General features: G+C 41.2%; 1 long non-coding RNA gene across 1 annotated transcript; it reads left to right on the top strand.

Moving 5' to 3' along the window:
• The first annotated feature begins 2,542 nt into the window (after window positions 1–2,542).
• Window positions 2,543–12,935, top strand: LOC115086159. The gene is made up of 3 exons (XR_003855115.1): window positions 2,543–2,693; window positions 11,659–11,723; window positions 12,585–12,935. It is a non-coding gene; the product is annotated as an uncharacterized LOC115086159 (long non-coding RNA).
• Window positions 12,936–16,736: the final 3,801 nt, after the last annotated feature.

Below are 16,736 nucleotides of genomic sequence, written 5' to 3'. Positions count from 1 at the left end.
CTTCACCTTCCTAGCTTGATAAATTGTGGCTTGGCTTCTGACTTAGATGAGGGCACCCTGCATGGTGTCAGAAGTGGTTGGGCCCTTGTGATAACCATTCACTGGCATTGAGTGGCTGGAAGTGAGGCGGGAGGAAGGGAATACCTTGCCCACAGTGGAATGGGGATGAGAGTATATCTTGTAGGGATGTGAATCGTTTTAGGACGATTAAAATTATCGTCCGATAATTTTAATATCGTCTTAAACCGTTATGGAACACAATACAATACAGATTCTAACGATTTATCGTTATAAATCGTTAGAATCGTGAGCCGGCACACTAAAACCCCCTAAAACCCACCCCCGACCCTTTAAATTAAATCCCCCACCCTCCCGAACCCCCCCCCCAAATAACTTAAATAACCTGCGGGTCCAGCGGCGGTCCGGAACGGCAGCGGTCCGGAACGGGCTCCTGCTCTGAATCTTGTCATCTTCAGCCGGCGCCATTTTCCAAAATGGCGCCGAAAATGGCGGCGGCCATAGACGAAAAAGATTGGACGGCAGGAGGTCCTTCCGGACCCCCGCTGGACTTTTGGCAAGTCTCGTGGGGGTCAGGAGGCCCCCCACAAGCTGGCCAAAAGTTCCTGGAGGTCCAGCGGGGGTCAGGGAGCGATTTCCCGCCGCGAATCGTTTTCGTACGGAAAATGGCGCTGGCAGGAGATCGACTGCAGGAGGTCGTTCAGTGAGGGTTCCGGCGCCTCGCTGAACGACCTCCTGCAGTCGATCTCCTGCCGGCGCCATTTTCCGTACGAAAACGATTCGCGGCGGGAAATCGCTCCCTGACCCCCGCTGGACCTCCAGGAACTTTTGGCCAGCTTGTGGGGGGCCTCCTGACCCCCACGAGACTTGCCAAAAGTCCAGCGGGGGTCCGGAAGGACCTCCTGCCGTCCAATCTTTTTCGTCTATGGCCGCCGCCATTTTCAGCGCCATTTTGGAAAATGGCGCCGGCTGAAGACGACAAGATTCAGAGCAGGAGCCCGTTCCGGACCGCTGCCGTTCCGGACCGCCGCTGGACCCGCAGGTTATTTAAGTTATTTGGTGGGGGATTTAATTTAAAGGGTCGGGGGTGGGTTTTAGGGGGTTTTAATGTGCCGGTTTTTCGATTTTTCGATATTTTTCGATTTTTAACGATTTTTAACGATTTTTCACGATATTTTACCCCCCCAAACGGCAACAATACGATTCCCTCCCCCTCCCAGCCGAAATCGATCGTTAAGACGATCGAGGACACGATTCACATCCCTAATATCTTGCCTTAACAAAGAGGACATTTCAAAGGCACTTCCCTAGGTTGAAAATTGTTCACCTAGGAGTGGCTAAAAATCTGTGCGGTCATTGTCATTCACAACATCCATATTTTTATCCAATTAAAGAGAGGCATTCCTCAGTCTGCATTTAGGCTGGAGAAAGAAAGCGGCATGTAATCTGTTTCAAACGTATGCATGTTTTTTACCCCCAATCGACTACAGGTGCAAAGTATGAGTGCTGCATTCAGTCTATGTACATATTTGCAGCTGATCTTCAAAAGGAAAATACCCAGGTAGTTGCTCTTAAGAATTAGCCACAAAACATACACATATAAATATCCATGTACACCTTGCAACTAGGTGGGCTATTGAAAATTGCCATCTAAGACGAGTAACTAGGATCATTTAAAGCAACAAAGTAAACCTCACCTCAGGAGGATAATTTCACTTTCATGCCAGTGGGCCGGGTTAGTAATCAGACCCCCACTGACTCATCCCTCTCCCTAGAACAGTTTCACCCACCCACTTCTGAGTGATCAGAGCCTTTCAGCTGTGAATAACACCCCCTTCCCCCACCACCTCTGATCCCACCATTCAGAAGAGATAGAGCCTTCTTTCATCCCGCTATCATCCTTGTGGTCTTTGTGGCCCACATCCTCACCCAGACTTTTCAGTCTCCAAGAAGAGTCACAGCCTTTAAAGCCATTCCCAAACCCCCTCCCCAAAGAGGAGCAGTGTTCAAAGCCCCCCCCCCCACAACCTGTTGACCCCCAGCCCACTAGAAAAGTCATTACTGTCACAGTCAGTTCCTTGCCTTTTGGATCTGAGTGTCTGCAACAGCATTTTTAATTTGACACCACAGCTACTAAGTAAGGAAATCAGCTCCCTGTTGTCGGAAAACATTTGGAAAGGTTTTAGGGGGAGGCAATCATGGGGGGGGGGGGCAAAGTAAGTGAGGGATCAAGGGAAGGGGTCTTGGACCACAAAGGACTGGGTGAATTTTGGATTGGGGGGGGCAGGGGGACACAATAAAACCGTGTTCTTTTGGAGATGGGTGAATTAAAATCACAATTCTTCTAGGAGGGTGGTTATCAATGCTAACCAGCCTTTTCATTTTAACTGCTAAGCAAGGAAAAATCTGATATGCAGATAGCAATTTCATTACTATGGACATGCAGTCTTTTAACATGACCATGATAATGCAGCTGGGTCCTGCATATCATTACTTTTGTGATTCAGGTGGATACCATGCTATAAGGTTCAACCACTTTCCAGTGGTCTGTCTGAGGAAAGTGCTACAAACAAGATGGCAAGGCAAGTTCTTAGACATTGAGATTCTCATACAGACCGGCATTCTAGACATCCACAGTTTGCTGAGAGGAGCAGACCATGTTACCAGTATGTCAGGTGAGTGACTGCTACAGGAAATCTTCTGTGGTGAGGTAAAGGAGAAAAAAATATTCTCAGGTAGGTCAGAAGAAATGTTTCAAGGAGTCTCTCAACTTACCTCTGGAACCGTTCAGTATTAACTAGTGATGTGCAAAGCTCGAACCTTTCAGTTTGGGCTTCATTTTCGGCCTGCCACGGGAAATATCATATTTCACATATTTTGGGCATTTGAAATTTGGGGGGACCCGAATTTCGGGTTAGTGCACAAGAAGGGCCAGATTTTCAAAGGGGTACGCGCGTAAGTACGAGCGGGCGCAGATTTATAAAATCTACCCCTAACATTTTGACGTTAGCGTGCACTAACTCCAATTAGTGCACAGTAGGGATGTGCTTCGTTTTTTCTGCTGGGTTGGGTTACGGGTCATTTTTTTTTCTCGGCAATTTTTGCCGAAAAAAAAAACAACCCACCCTCAACCCTTCAAATTTAGTTAATTACAACCCCCCACCCTCCCGACCCCCCCTAAAACTTGCCTAAAGTCCCTAGTGGTCCAGGGGGGTCATGGGAACTATCTCCCGCTCTCAGGCCGTCGGCTGCCAGTAAACAAAATGGCGCCAGTGGCCCTTTTCCGTTACCATGTGACAGGGGCTACCAGTGCCATTGGTCAGCCTCTGTCACATGGAAGGAGCAATGGTGGCCCACGCCATTTTCTAACATGGCACAGTCATCCATTGCTCCTACCATGTGACAGGGGCTGACCAATGGCACTGGTAGCCCCTGTCACATGGGAAGGGCAAAGGGCCACTGGCGCCATTTTGTTTACTGGCAGCTGACGACCTGAGAGTGGGAGATCGCTCCTGTGACCCCCCCTGGACCACCAAGGACTTTAGGCAAGTTTTTTTGGGGAGTTGGGAGGGTGGGGGTTGTAATTAACTAAATTTTAAGGGTTGGGGTGTTTTGTTTTTTTTTAAATAAATGTGCCCCTCCCCCCCCCCCCCCGCACTATCCCGAACAACAAATTTTCCCCGAAGTTCATGAAAAATCTGTCTCAGGATTCAGGTCCTCCAACCATGCCGACTTGGACAATTTCTTTGAAATTTTCCAATTTGGTAAAAAAAAGATTGCACATCCCTAGCGCGCACTAACCCGAAAATGAAAATTTCCCAAAATTTCGGAAAAATTTTTTTCGGGATTCATTGTCCCCATTGAAATTTCCTAATTTGTCCAAAACAAATGCACATCCCTAGTATTAACCTGGAGTTTTGGGAAAAACTTGCACATGACTATTCCAATGGTCAAAGTATTATCCATATTGAAAAAAGAGACCAATGCTCAAAGCAGATCAGAAGCACAACCTGCAGAAAATTTGCATTGGCCCATTATTTTGATAATTCTAAATTTCAAAGTTTTTCAGAGTTGTTTGAGAAAAAAATTGATTTCCTGGAAAATTAAAAAATGTAGTCAAGATGAGGAAGATAATCTGCATGGGAGAATTTTGATTAATCAAACAAACTTAACTAATAAGGTACTGATTTAAAAAAACATTTACATGCTTAAAATTGGATTTTACATGTGCAAATGCACTCTACCTGTGTAAGTGGGGTTTAAAAATTGCTACAATATATGCCATTAAATTGTCTATAGGATATTCATGTGTAAGTGCACTTTACGCATGTAAGTGGCTATTTTAAATTGCTACATAAGGGGCGGATTTTAAAACCCCTGCACGGGTAAATCCAACAGGATTTACGCGCGCAGGGCCCTCGCGCGCCGGCGTGCCTATTTTGCATAGGCCGCCAGTGTGCGTAAAGCCCTGGGACACGCGTAAGTCCCGGGGCTTTCGAAACGGGGAGGGAGGGGGCGTGTCCGGGGGCGTTCCCGAAACGACGCGGCATTTCAGGGGCGGGCCGCGGCGTTTCGGGGGCGGGCCCGGGGGCGTGGTGCCAGCTCGGGGGCATGGTCAAGGCCTCCGGACCACGCCCCCGGGACCGGAGGATGGAGTGGGGCTGCCAGCGACGCGTGCAAAGTTACGCCTGCTTTCAGCAGGCGGGACTTTGCGGACAAAGGTAAGGGGGGTGTTTAGATAGGGCCGGGGGGGGGTGGGTTAGGTAGGGGAAGGGAGGGGAAGGTGGGGGGAGGGCGAAGAAAAGTTCCCTCCGAGGCCGCTCCGAAATCGGAGCGGCCTCGGAGGGAACAGGCAGGCCGCGCTGGGCTCGGCACGCGCAGGTTGCACAAATGTGCACCCCCTTGCGCGCGCCGACCCCGGATTTTATAAGATACGCGCGGCTACGCGCGTATCTTATAAAATCTGGTGTACTTTTGTTCGCACCGGTGGCACGAACAAAAGTACCGGCGCGCGTATTGTTTTAAAATCCGCCCCTAAGTATGCTACATTTGCATGTGTAACTCCTTTTAAAATTGCCCATTAAGCTAATAACATTTGCCATATTAATGGTCTCAGAAAGCTTGACTCAGACATGGATTCAGACATACGTTCTAATAAACCTATAACTGCCTTAATTAGATGATGAGTTTTATGGGAGAATAGGGATTTTTCAAATCATTTTTTTTAAATAAACGACCAGGTCATACTTGTAGTGCTAAGTGATAAAATTCACTTTTGCTCAAACAAGAAATGTGATATAACAATGGTGCCTTCCATTCTAGCTACCCCATCTGGAAAAAGCAGATAAAAGAAATACCTCCATTTTTTTTTTATCCCACCATCATCCAGGTAGTATGAATGAGTTTCTGACAGGGCTGGTGCTTCCATTAGGGAAATTAGGTGGTCGTTTATAGCACCAAGATTTTTGGGGCAGCAAAATCCTGCCAAACATAATATGGAGGAAACAGAATATAAAAATTGTTAACTGTAATATCTAGAAGGGTGCTGTACCACAGCCAATACCATCGAAGAAGGGAGTGTTGTGCTGGAGCCACTGCCACCTGCAGTTAAGTTGGGTGGGGGAGGGGGTGAATGACCAAATGTTTGCCTAGGGCAACAAATATGCTTGTACCGGCCCTGGTTTCTGATGAATACTTTTTGAGATTTCTCATTTTAATGCTTATGAATTGAGTGGTTTGAAAGATTCACTTAATGAAATGAAGGCATTTCCCTTATAACTCTTAGAGAATTAGCAGGAGTTATCATTTCATCTAACTTTATAACATTGTATTTTCCATACATATCGTTACTATTTGATATATTACGAAGTTGACTGTTGTTCGCCTTTTATTTCCACTCTGTCTTAATATTTAATTTGCCCTCTCCCACACCCTTGTTCATTGTATTTTCCTACCTGTCAGTTCAAATGTAAACCGGTATGATGTGGTCCACTAATGTCGGTATATAAAAGTTTTTAAATAAATAAATCCTGTTTATGTTCAGAAGAATGTATTTCTTCAGCTGTGACTGCTTAAAAAGTTAGTTAAAGTTTAGTGTTTTTTAATTTCTTGATTGATCACTATTCTATTGAAAATCAAAGCAGTTTAAAAATCAAAATAAAAAGCAACATACAAAAAAATGTGCAAAACCATACATTAGTAGAAAAATTTTAAGCAATACACAATACATACAAATAAAATTAAATCAAATCTAAAAACAAAATAAGATCAGATAAAAATAATAATGTACAACAAAGTTTCAAAAATAAAAATGCCCCCAGCTGGAATAACATAAAAATCAAAAAGAAGGAATTAACTACCATAAGCTTGGCTAAAGAGAAATGTTTTAATTTCTTTCATAAACTTTGGGATAAATGTGGTAAGGGGTTAAAGAGCCATGTTTTAATTCCTTTTAATAAATTTGGGATAAATGTGGTAAGGGGTTTTAAAAAATTATTTTCTGTTAGTTTTATTTGTTTGTTTATTTATTATATCTATCACATGCCAAATAGTTGCACCAATAATGAAAGCAAAATTCATACAAAATTTCCAAGGTGATACAGGAGCTAAACGACTTGTAATTTACTGTACACCAGGAAACTAACTTTACTCCTTCCTCAAGCTCTCAAAACTCATATGTGACTTTGCAAATTCAACCATAAGCTAATAGTCCTTGGAGATTTCAGCTACCATGCTAAGGGCTCTTTCACCCCCAAAAAGCTAACACCATCAGCTTTCAATGGAACATGGAAGATCTTGGCTTTAATCAACTAATCTAAGTTCCTACTCATAAGGATGATCACGAACTGGAATTGATATTTACTTTACCAGTGTGAATATAGTTTCCAACTCAATCCAGATAGATCCTGTTTCATGGTCATATCATTGCCTAATACAGGCCTCCTTCTCAATCTAACCAAACACAGTTAACTCAAGAATTCAAACCTCTTACTAGAAACTTCATTGCTATTACAAGTGACAATATACTCATACTCATCAATATATAGAAAACCACCACTGACACTGATTCAGCAGAATTTCTAATTCTACAATGGAATGACAAATTTACCTCACTGATTGAAACTGCCCCTCCCTCTCAAGAATTCCCCCTGGTTCTATGAAGGTCTTCTCCTACTCAAGAAACAAGCCCGTTGCCTTGAACAGCAAAGGTGGAAACAAACAACTGACACCAATCTACACAAAGATCACTCAAAGAAGTATAAATCATCCATCTGACAAGCTACAAAGGACTACATTTTCAAACAGCTTGAACTATAAAAAAAAACCATCCAAGAAAACTATTTCAACTAGTATGAAAACTCTCCAAACCGGAATCTGAAATGCTTCATATCACGCCAGATAGCCCTTCACAGAAGACATTTCTAGTATTGAAAAAAAAATCAATATATATATATATATATATATATGGAGAAAATTCAAACAAGATGCTCTTTCTTTAATATCACCATGCCACCCTTACACTCTCCAGGCCCAATTGGCATAGCTTCCTTAACCAAACTTTCTGAAAATAATGGTACACAATTTCTACAAATCATGGTACTGTTAGTATTCCTGACAGGATCCTTCTGGCTGAGTTCAGTCCTATCTCCACCAAAGAAATTGAAATAATTCTTCAAAGGATTAGTCAAATCCACCTCTCCACTAGATCTAGTTCCTGCTGAAAATGTGGACTCCTGAGCCAGCTTGAAAGCTGCCTACTGGACTTCCCTCTAGTGGTTCTCGTAGCCGTGAGGCGGAGCGGGACCAGGAGACCTGACAGGAGCTTCACCTATACCAGCCCATGTTCCCCGAAGGTTGAGCCCTTGGGTGCCGGGGCCGGCAGGACTTAGGCGGAGGTCTCCTGGTGGAGGGAAGTCCAGTAGGCAGTCTGAATCAAGGCTGGTGGAGGTCCAGAAGAAAGAAAATGGTCTAGGAGTCGAGGCGGGCAGCAGCGGTACAACACAATATATCAGGCCAGAAGTCAGGGTAGGCAGAAGACAAGCAGGAACCAGAGAACATGCCAAGGGTCAGGATGGGCAGAAGGCAGAAGAGTCGAGATAACAGGCCAAAGTTAGAACTGAGGAGACAACTGAAGGCAGGAACAGGAGAAGGAGTGGAACCACAGGAGCAGGAATACAGGAACTCAGGAACAGGTACTGGAACAAGCAGGAACAAACAACTAGCTACTCATACGAGGTGACCTGTTGCCAAGGCAAGGAAAGAGTGTCTGGTGTGGCCTTAAATAGGCCCCAGCTGATGACGTCTGATTTGGGGCCAGGCCAAGGTTTCCCGCCACGGCCCCTTTAAAAGTTGGGTTTGGGCGCGTGCACACGCCTAAGGGGGTAGAAGAGATCAGCGGCGTCTCCCTCATGGGGAGGATGCCGCGGCAAGGCCCCGGAGTGGCCTGTACTGGAGCGGGGAGGACGGAAGCTAACGCCAGCATCTGCTGGTAAGGGAATGGGAACCCGGCTGCCGCAGCCCGCGGTCGGGATTCCCAACAGTTCCTCCCAAATACATATAAAACTTGAGACCATTTTTTTGCTAACCAACACTCAGATGCATTAAACTGCAATATTTTTCATGGAATCCAACATTAAAAAAAAATAAATTAAATTATGGTGTCACTTTAGTAACAGCAAAACAAACCCCCTTCACTGTCAAATACTTTGTGAAGTAACACAAATATCTAGAACTTTGCCATATCATACCATAACTCTCAGGCCTGAGACAGAAGCAAGCAGCAATACAGATATTACACCAGGCCCTAGAACTCAAATACACCAGTTACTGGGGAAACAGAGCAAGCCAGGCTGTTAACAATTCCTACAGAGAAAATACACATTAGCAAAAATACTACACTTCAGTTACACGCGCAGAGCACAGACCGACTCTTGCCTAATATAGAACTACAAATTAGAAACCAAGACATAAAGCAAAACTGAAATGGAAAGTCCGTGAAACTAGACTTTGAACAGTAGAATACTGAAGACACAGCAAACTACACAAATATAAAAAATGCACATTCCCACAAATAGCATATTCCAATAACTAAAAGCTCAAAATAATAATTATTTTTTTTACCTTTGTTGTCTGATCTTTTTATTTTTCTAATAAATTGGGCCAGGTCTCTTTTTTTTTTCCATTTTTTCATTGTCAGTCATTTCCTAATTCCTTTTTTCAGGTTCTCCAGTCTCTTTCTGTTTCTTTACTCTCATCCTGTCTTCTTCCCATCCTCCCTCACACATGTAGGTTTTCTACACACACACATACACAGACACACACAGACACAGACACACACACACATATAAGCACACATACACACAGGACTTCTCACACATAGAGACAGGCTCTCCCTAACTCACTCACACACATTCTCACTAACTCTTACACACAGACAGGCTCCCACTCACTCTCACACATAGACACACATACAAACAGGCTCTCATTCACAACCATACACAGAAATAAACATAAACAGGTTCTCACTCACTCCCACACGAAGCCAGCATTTTTGTTAGTACCATCTGGTCCCGATGCCTTTTCTTCTACTAGAGGGGACTGGCCTCCTCACAAGCAACTTTCCTTGTTCCTACCAGTCCCGCCTCTTCTTCTTGTACTGGCAGGGCCAGGCTTCCCCACCAGTGGCTTTCACAGTGCAGTTGGTATTGTGGTCTCTTCTCATACTGACGAGGCCTAGCCTCCTTTGCACCATTTGGCCCTGCTGCCTCTTCTCATGTTGGTTGGGTCTGTACAACTCTGCCAGCTTTTTTGAATCTACCCTGCATTGTTTTTAAAATACTTTCTCTACCGCAGCAAAAATAAAAGAATGGCAGGCTGGTCAAATGAGCTTGATGGGCTGTAGTGTGTGGACCCCTACCTTAGACTAATTCTTGTCACCATATGAGCAGCCACATTTGGACTATTTGCAACCTGCTGGTGATAAATGCATGCACAATCTTCACCAGATCTTTCTTCTCCCGAAAAGGACAGAGTTGGCTGATCAGACACAATTTAGCAAAACAAGTTCTGACCACCGAGTGAATTTGTAACATCATAAACCAATCCCTATTGACCTGTACACCTAAGTTACTTGTTTAACTTTTTGCTGGCTGATTGTGAAATACTGAACCACACCCAATTACAGTGTGCCAGACTTAATAATATGTTAAATTTCTGTCTTAGCTGTATTCATCTTTAACCATAGCCAAGGTCATAAAAGAATGATGGTTTCTGCAGAACAATTTCACTAAAGGACCTATTACATTAACATGTTAATGTTCATTGTCCCACACAGAAACATAGAAATGATGGCAGAAAAGGACCAATGGTCCATCCAGTCTGCCCAGCAAGCTTATGGTAGTATCTATCTACTGCTCCATGCAAGTCACTGTTCAATTCCTTGTTACCTCTTGCCATTGAAGCAGAGAGCAATGTTGGAGTTGCATCAAAAGTATCAGGCTTATTGGTTAAGGGTAGTAACCGCCGAATCAAGTTACCCCCATGTTTATTTGTTTTCCCAGACTGTACAATTCAATGTCCTTGTTGGTTGCTGTCTTAATCTAAGTCCCCTTTTCCTCTTTCCCCTGCTGTTGAAGCAGAAAGCGATGATGGAGTTGCATTATATTAATGTGCATTATTAGTAAATAGACCCCATTGTGATTAATGGGGCCTAGTTACCAGTAATGAGCATAAATGTGTGACAATGTATATTAGCATGGTATCACATTTTGATAAATGTGTCCCTGAATCAAAACAGGCAGATTTGTATGGCTTGAAAACTATGTCTACCATGGTTTTAAAACCCTCTGATAGAGGAGGTAATTTTATAATTTGTGATAGAAGAGATATTATGATGAAATGGCCAGACAACTTAATAACACATATCTGTTTTGCAGATAGGCCTACTTACTAAAATACACCAATGTGCATTAATGTGCATTGTAAGTGAATAGACCCTATCTTAATGTGCCCTATTTACTAACAGTACACCTTAACACACAATAACATGTTATTTCATTTTGATAAATAGGCCCATACATTTGTGACTGATATTATATCAAGTAGGCATATTATATAGAAATGATGAATAATTTATGTTGCTAAATCTTATTACAATCTTTTATTTCTTGCTTTAAAATGCATGAAGGGTTTTATAAGTCTGAGATGTATGACAGTTTCTTGTATTGGTTTTGTTTGGAAGCCTTTGTTTCAGGTTTAAACAGCCCTGTTTACTAAGACGATAATTTTGATAGTGGCGAATTCACGTGCGTATATCAGCTCGTGCCAAAGGATGCAACCATATTAAAACATATATGCATATATGCATGCATGGTATAAAAAAAGTCTGTATACATGTACATGTGCACACAATTTTCTATGCACACATGCATGTGCATGCAAATGCTGCCTGTACCACGTAAGTGTGGGGATTTTAGTAGACACACATTCCGATGCAATTACCAATTTCCCCAGTTCATTCCCAGTTTGCCCAGATAACGGGTAGGACTTCTTAATTCCCCTAGTTAATTAGCCTCTCTTTTAATTTGCTAGCTCCTACCTTTAAAACCTCGCTAACTAGCCTAATTTTTTTTTTTGTTTTAGGACTCACACCATCCAAAACAGAAGTAAAGTTACACGGCAGGAGATCCTGGGGCACGCTTATGCACGTAAGTATTTACATACACATTTCATGTTAAAGTCCCAGAATGCCCATGTCCCACCCATGTCCCACCCACGTCCACCCTTGTTTTGAAAAAGTTTTTTGTGCACGTACTGGGAGATAGAGATGTGCATTAATTTTTCCCGAATTAGTCAATTTTAACAAAATTGCCCAATTTGGCATGGTTCAGGTGAACCGAAAAACGAATAAAATTTCGGAAAAATGTGTTTTTCAGGTTAGCGCGCATTAACTTTGACCCATTAGTGCGCACTAACCCAAAAATTGGGGGCCCGGAAACGAAGCCCAAAATGATTTTAAAAAGAGAAGTACATCTCTACTGGGAGATATGCACCGGCCCGACTTCTGCGTGTATCTCTCAGCTTTGGCACGCATTGGGCTTTTAAAAATTCACCCCTAAACATTTTTCCCATAGATATAAAATGGGAGAAAACCTTTAGTACACAGACCTGATGGCGATATTACATTTATTTATACGGGTATTGGACATTTGCCCTTCTTTAACTCAGGAACCAACTTTGACTGTATGCCCTCTCTGGGGCAGGGAGCTACCTACTTTACTTGAATTGTAACTCATCTTGGGCACAGGTTTCCAAAGGAGAGTAATATGATCTGAAACCCAAATACAAATCTACTTTGCAAATTAAAAACCATCAGATAGGAGGAGGAATTTATTTGGAAGATGTATGCATATTCAACATGAAATCGGACTAAAAAGGGTTATATTATATATTCTGATTAAGGTCTATGGTTCACAAAATCTAACAATGAGCTGCAGATCTGTTTTTGCAGGTTAGTTTGAATCATAATTACTTTGAGAAAGGATGTTTTGTTTTTTTTCTTCTTACAGTTATGTGATACTGATCTGGATTCCACTTGTGTACCCATCTGGGCTAACACCTTTATTTGAAGGGGGGATGATGGAATGAAGTCTTTTCTGTTCTCCAGTGACATGATAAAATAGACTGACCACCGGAGATTTGCTCAAAATATGAAGTCAAAACTGAACCAGACAATTTTCATTCTGGCTAAAGGACTTTTCAGCTTGTACTTAGATTCATTGGAGAAGTTAATCAATGTTTCCCAGCAAATCTACGGTGAAGATGTGTGTGCGTGTGTATGTGCGGGGTAGAATCATTTGTGACCTGTTGAAGGGATTGTAGCTCTGAAAAGTTAGTCAAAAATATATTTCATCCAATAAAAGGGCATCACCAACAACTTGTTTGTTAATTTTTATTTCTATATGTTTTGTGAAGAAATGGCCCCATCTTGTGGCTGTGTGAGGATTGCAGACCTATATTTCTTATGGATTTAAATTTTATTTGGCATTTTTCATTTAAAGGGCCAGTAAATACGGGTCAGATTTGATCAGCTCTTTCAATGGAATATGATCAAACCATTTCATGCATGCCATACCATTTGGAAAAGCAGTCACTGCACTGTTTTCTGTTCAAAGAAATTATATAACAACTACTGAAGGAAAAATATAATGAACAATCTTCCATGCATAAGAGAAAAAGATTACAGATTCCAATTTTTAACTTAAACATAAGAAACTAGGATCTGTGATTTTGAATGTATGACATTTTTCAACAATACTACAGCAGCTTATTTTGTATTTCCGTGAGACATCAAGGGGATCCAGTACATTCTGTGGACTCATTTTCAAACGGGTTAACAAATGTAGGGTCTGATTTTCAAAAGCATTTATATGCTTAAAACTGGGTTTTATACATGTTAATGCACTTTACCCATGTAGTAGGCTTTTGAAAATTGCTACAATACATGCCATTGAATGGTCCATAGGTTCTACATGTGCAAGTGTACTTTACATGCGTAAATGGCTTTTGAAAATTGCTACAAAAATTTGTTACACTTACATGCATAGCTTCTCTTAAAATGACCTCCTTACACTCCAATTTTATACATGTAAATGGTATTTAAAAAGTTACCTCAGGGGTTGTGCATGTAAAAGTGTGCTCAAAAGTCATTTCACAGGTAACTTTATGCACACAACAAAGAGGTGTTCCTAGCTGGGGACATAATTTGCACATATACTTTCAATTTTCAAAAGAATGCACATAAATATATATATACACATAGTTACCCCTGCAACCCCCAAGCAGGGATAAAAATGTATGTGTGTGTATGGGGCACTGTTTCTCCACACGCCCACACATTTTCAAAGTAGATTTATGTGCATAAATCCACTTTGAAAATTTATGATAAAACATGTTTGGGAAAAAGTACCTGCTGTCTTTAGCCTATGCAGGCCACTTGAAAATTACCTGTGTAATCTTGTGTGATTAAAATTGAGTAATAACAGATAAATCTAACTGCTTAAAGATTCTACCTGCTCTCAGGCTACATTTTGTGCACATCAAATTGCTGTGTGTACAGATCTAGCCAGATGAAAAAGAACCAGGCCAGGGCACGCACAGGTTGGGATTTTCAAATGTAATTAGTTAGTGTGATACTCAGCTCTGACTGGCTAAATTTAATTAGACTGCTGCATCTGCACCTTTGATTGCCCTAAATGTAACAGCTCAATTTTTGCGCAATTATATTTAACTGGATATTATGCCGCATGCTTAGCCGTTAAGTGTGTCTGATTATCTGAACAAAGGTAACCAATTAAAAATAGAAACATAGAAAAAGACCATACAGCCTATCTAGTCTGCCCATCCATGTGTGTCTGCTCATGTATTGTGTATAAAGTCTAGTCTGAAAAGAACAATACCTCCCTCTTGAAGCTCAAATAATGCAAACTATGTTTGAAATACCTGTGATAACTTGTACACAATATTGAAACAAAAAGGACCTATATTATCGTGCAAAATACATTGCCTTACGGCTTAAAATGCAAATATAACTTTTGTGTTTCTTTGTCATAGCATAGCCCATATATATTCCTAGGTCCCTAACATAACAATGTTCTTTCTTTGTGAGATTTCTCATTGCAGATAAAACTAAAAACACTGTTTAAAACAATATGTCCCACTTATCTTAAAAATACTGAGACTGCTGTAAAATTCCCACTATATCCCCACTCGTTATGTCTGTTCAACTGCATCCCCACTCGTTATGTCTGTCCATACTTAGTTATTTGCAAGAGCTTTATAACATAGATTGAAATAATTTATATCAGTTCTAGAGAGTTTTCTGATTTATGAACTAGAATAGAGAGTCAAAGTATCTTTTCGTCAAGGGCCAACACTGAGAAATACCAATCTATTCCCAGGAATTTATTTTTGGAGGCAGAATCCTCTATTTGTGAATGAAAGAGGGGAAATCTGCTTTCCTAAAATCATATAGGGGTCATGCTGAAGGTGAATCAAGAGCTAGAACTGTAAGCTTCAGTGTAAGCAAATAAATCAAAATATAACCACCAAACATTTTAACAAACATTATAACTATGTGCATGTCTACCTTTTTCTCTTTGCTTCAGAAATGCATTGTTGACTAATTAATTAGCCAATAACATAATACCTGAAAATGCATCTCCTGAGTAGCCACATCTGTACATTTCTATGCTTGGCTCTCTAAAAGTGCAAAAAAGTAGATCAATTAAGTAATCCTAGCTACTTTATTTCTCAGCCCATTCAAAGTATGAGCCAAGTTTTTGTGTCTTTTTGTTTTACTGCTATGCTTGATGTGTTTGCACTAAAACATACTTTGGGTTATATGTATTATGGGGTTTCTTCACTTTTTGGTCTATGGTAAAAAAAATACTTAGCATTGTACATCTGTTCCTTTGTCCATTAAAAGGAAGAGAACTATGCAGTCTCCAAAACAATTTCCTTGGGGTTATTATTGGACAGAAGGTAAACTTCAATGTAGTAGTCAGAACCTTAAATTATGAAAATGTTTTATAATGCTTTGTTGAATCTCTATATCCACATAAGGATTATGCTTTGCTTATGAGACCCTGGGTCCATTTCAAGTATGATTTCATTTACAAGGCCCAGTAACATCCGTCTAGACAAGTGGCGTGCTGTTTTTAAAGACAATTATTCTTGGAGCACCTGAGGAGCTATGCTCAAAATCTTTACCTTTTTCAAGAGCAAAATTTGACAGTACCATGTTTTCATCACAACCAATAAGAGACTTCCAATCAGTGTGTATTATGAGCTTCAGGACTCATAATATTTCTTGTCTTAAAAGATGTGCATTTCCTTTCATGTGCTTTCTCAAGTAGCTCTGCATTTTGTTTTTTTCAAAGTGTTTTGAGCAGCATGGTATAACTCCCACTGACTGCTTCAACTGTATGAGTAATGTCAGATAATAATTTAGAGGCAGTCCCTTTTGACTTTGACCACAGAGCTCTAATGTTACTAGTGGAAAAAAAATCAACATGTCAGTTTTCTGCAGATCACAAGTCAGCAATATGACTGGTCACTGAAAAAAATTAAAGTAAAACCTCTTATTATGTTGTCAGGCAGTCTAGAGGGCTATGATTTAGTCCTGAGTATAAACCCTGATTGCAAGACAAAGTTTTTTGTTTTTTTATTGCTTATTGTTATATTATCTTCAAAATGCATTTTCTAGCATCCAGAAAAGGAAGAGCTCTAAATGATGTATGGTAAGAGAGGATAATAGTATGCAACTTGGTATTCTTCTTTTATCTGATCTCTGAGGCAGACTGACACCATCTCCCCCTAATTTTGTGTTTCGTTCTCAGCCAAACAGTGAAGTCGCACCTCCAGGCAAATGATAGAGCTGCTATCTGACCCATGTGAACCCTGACAGGTTGATCAGGCTCTAGTTTTGTCCCATTGCCTTTATGGACTTACAATTCTAATTTCTCTATGAAAGTACAATGAGCCTATAGATGTGCTGAAGCAATCTCAGAACTGGATCACTTTGACAGGGTTAACTGGTCTGGTGACAACATTACCAATGAAAGGGGAAGGGCTGTAATGCAAGCAAGAGGCTTAGAATACGTGCTTTACAGGGGTCTGGAGATAAAAAAGGCCATCCTAACAGCTTCAGTACATAATGT

Source organism: Rhinatrema bivittatum, chromosome 2 (assembly GCF_901001135.1).
Source record: "Rhinatrema bivittatum chromosome 2, aRhiBiv1.1, whole genome shotgun sequence".
NCBI lineage: Eukaryota > Metazoa > Chordata > Amphibia > Gymnophiona > Rhinatrematidae > Rhinatrema > Rhinatrema bivittatum.
The sequence above is the reverse complement of the archived record's forward strand: the minus strand, read 5'-3'. Positions and strand labels throughout refer to the sequence as shown.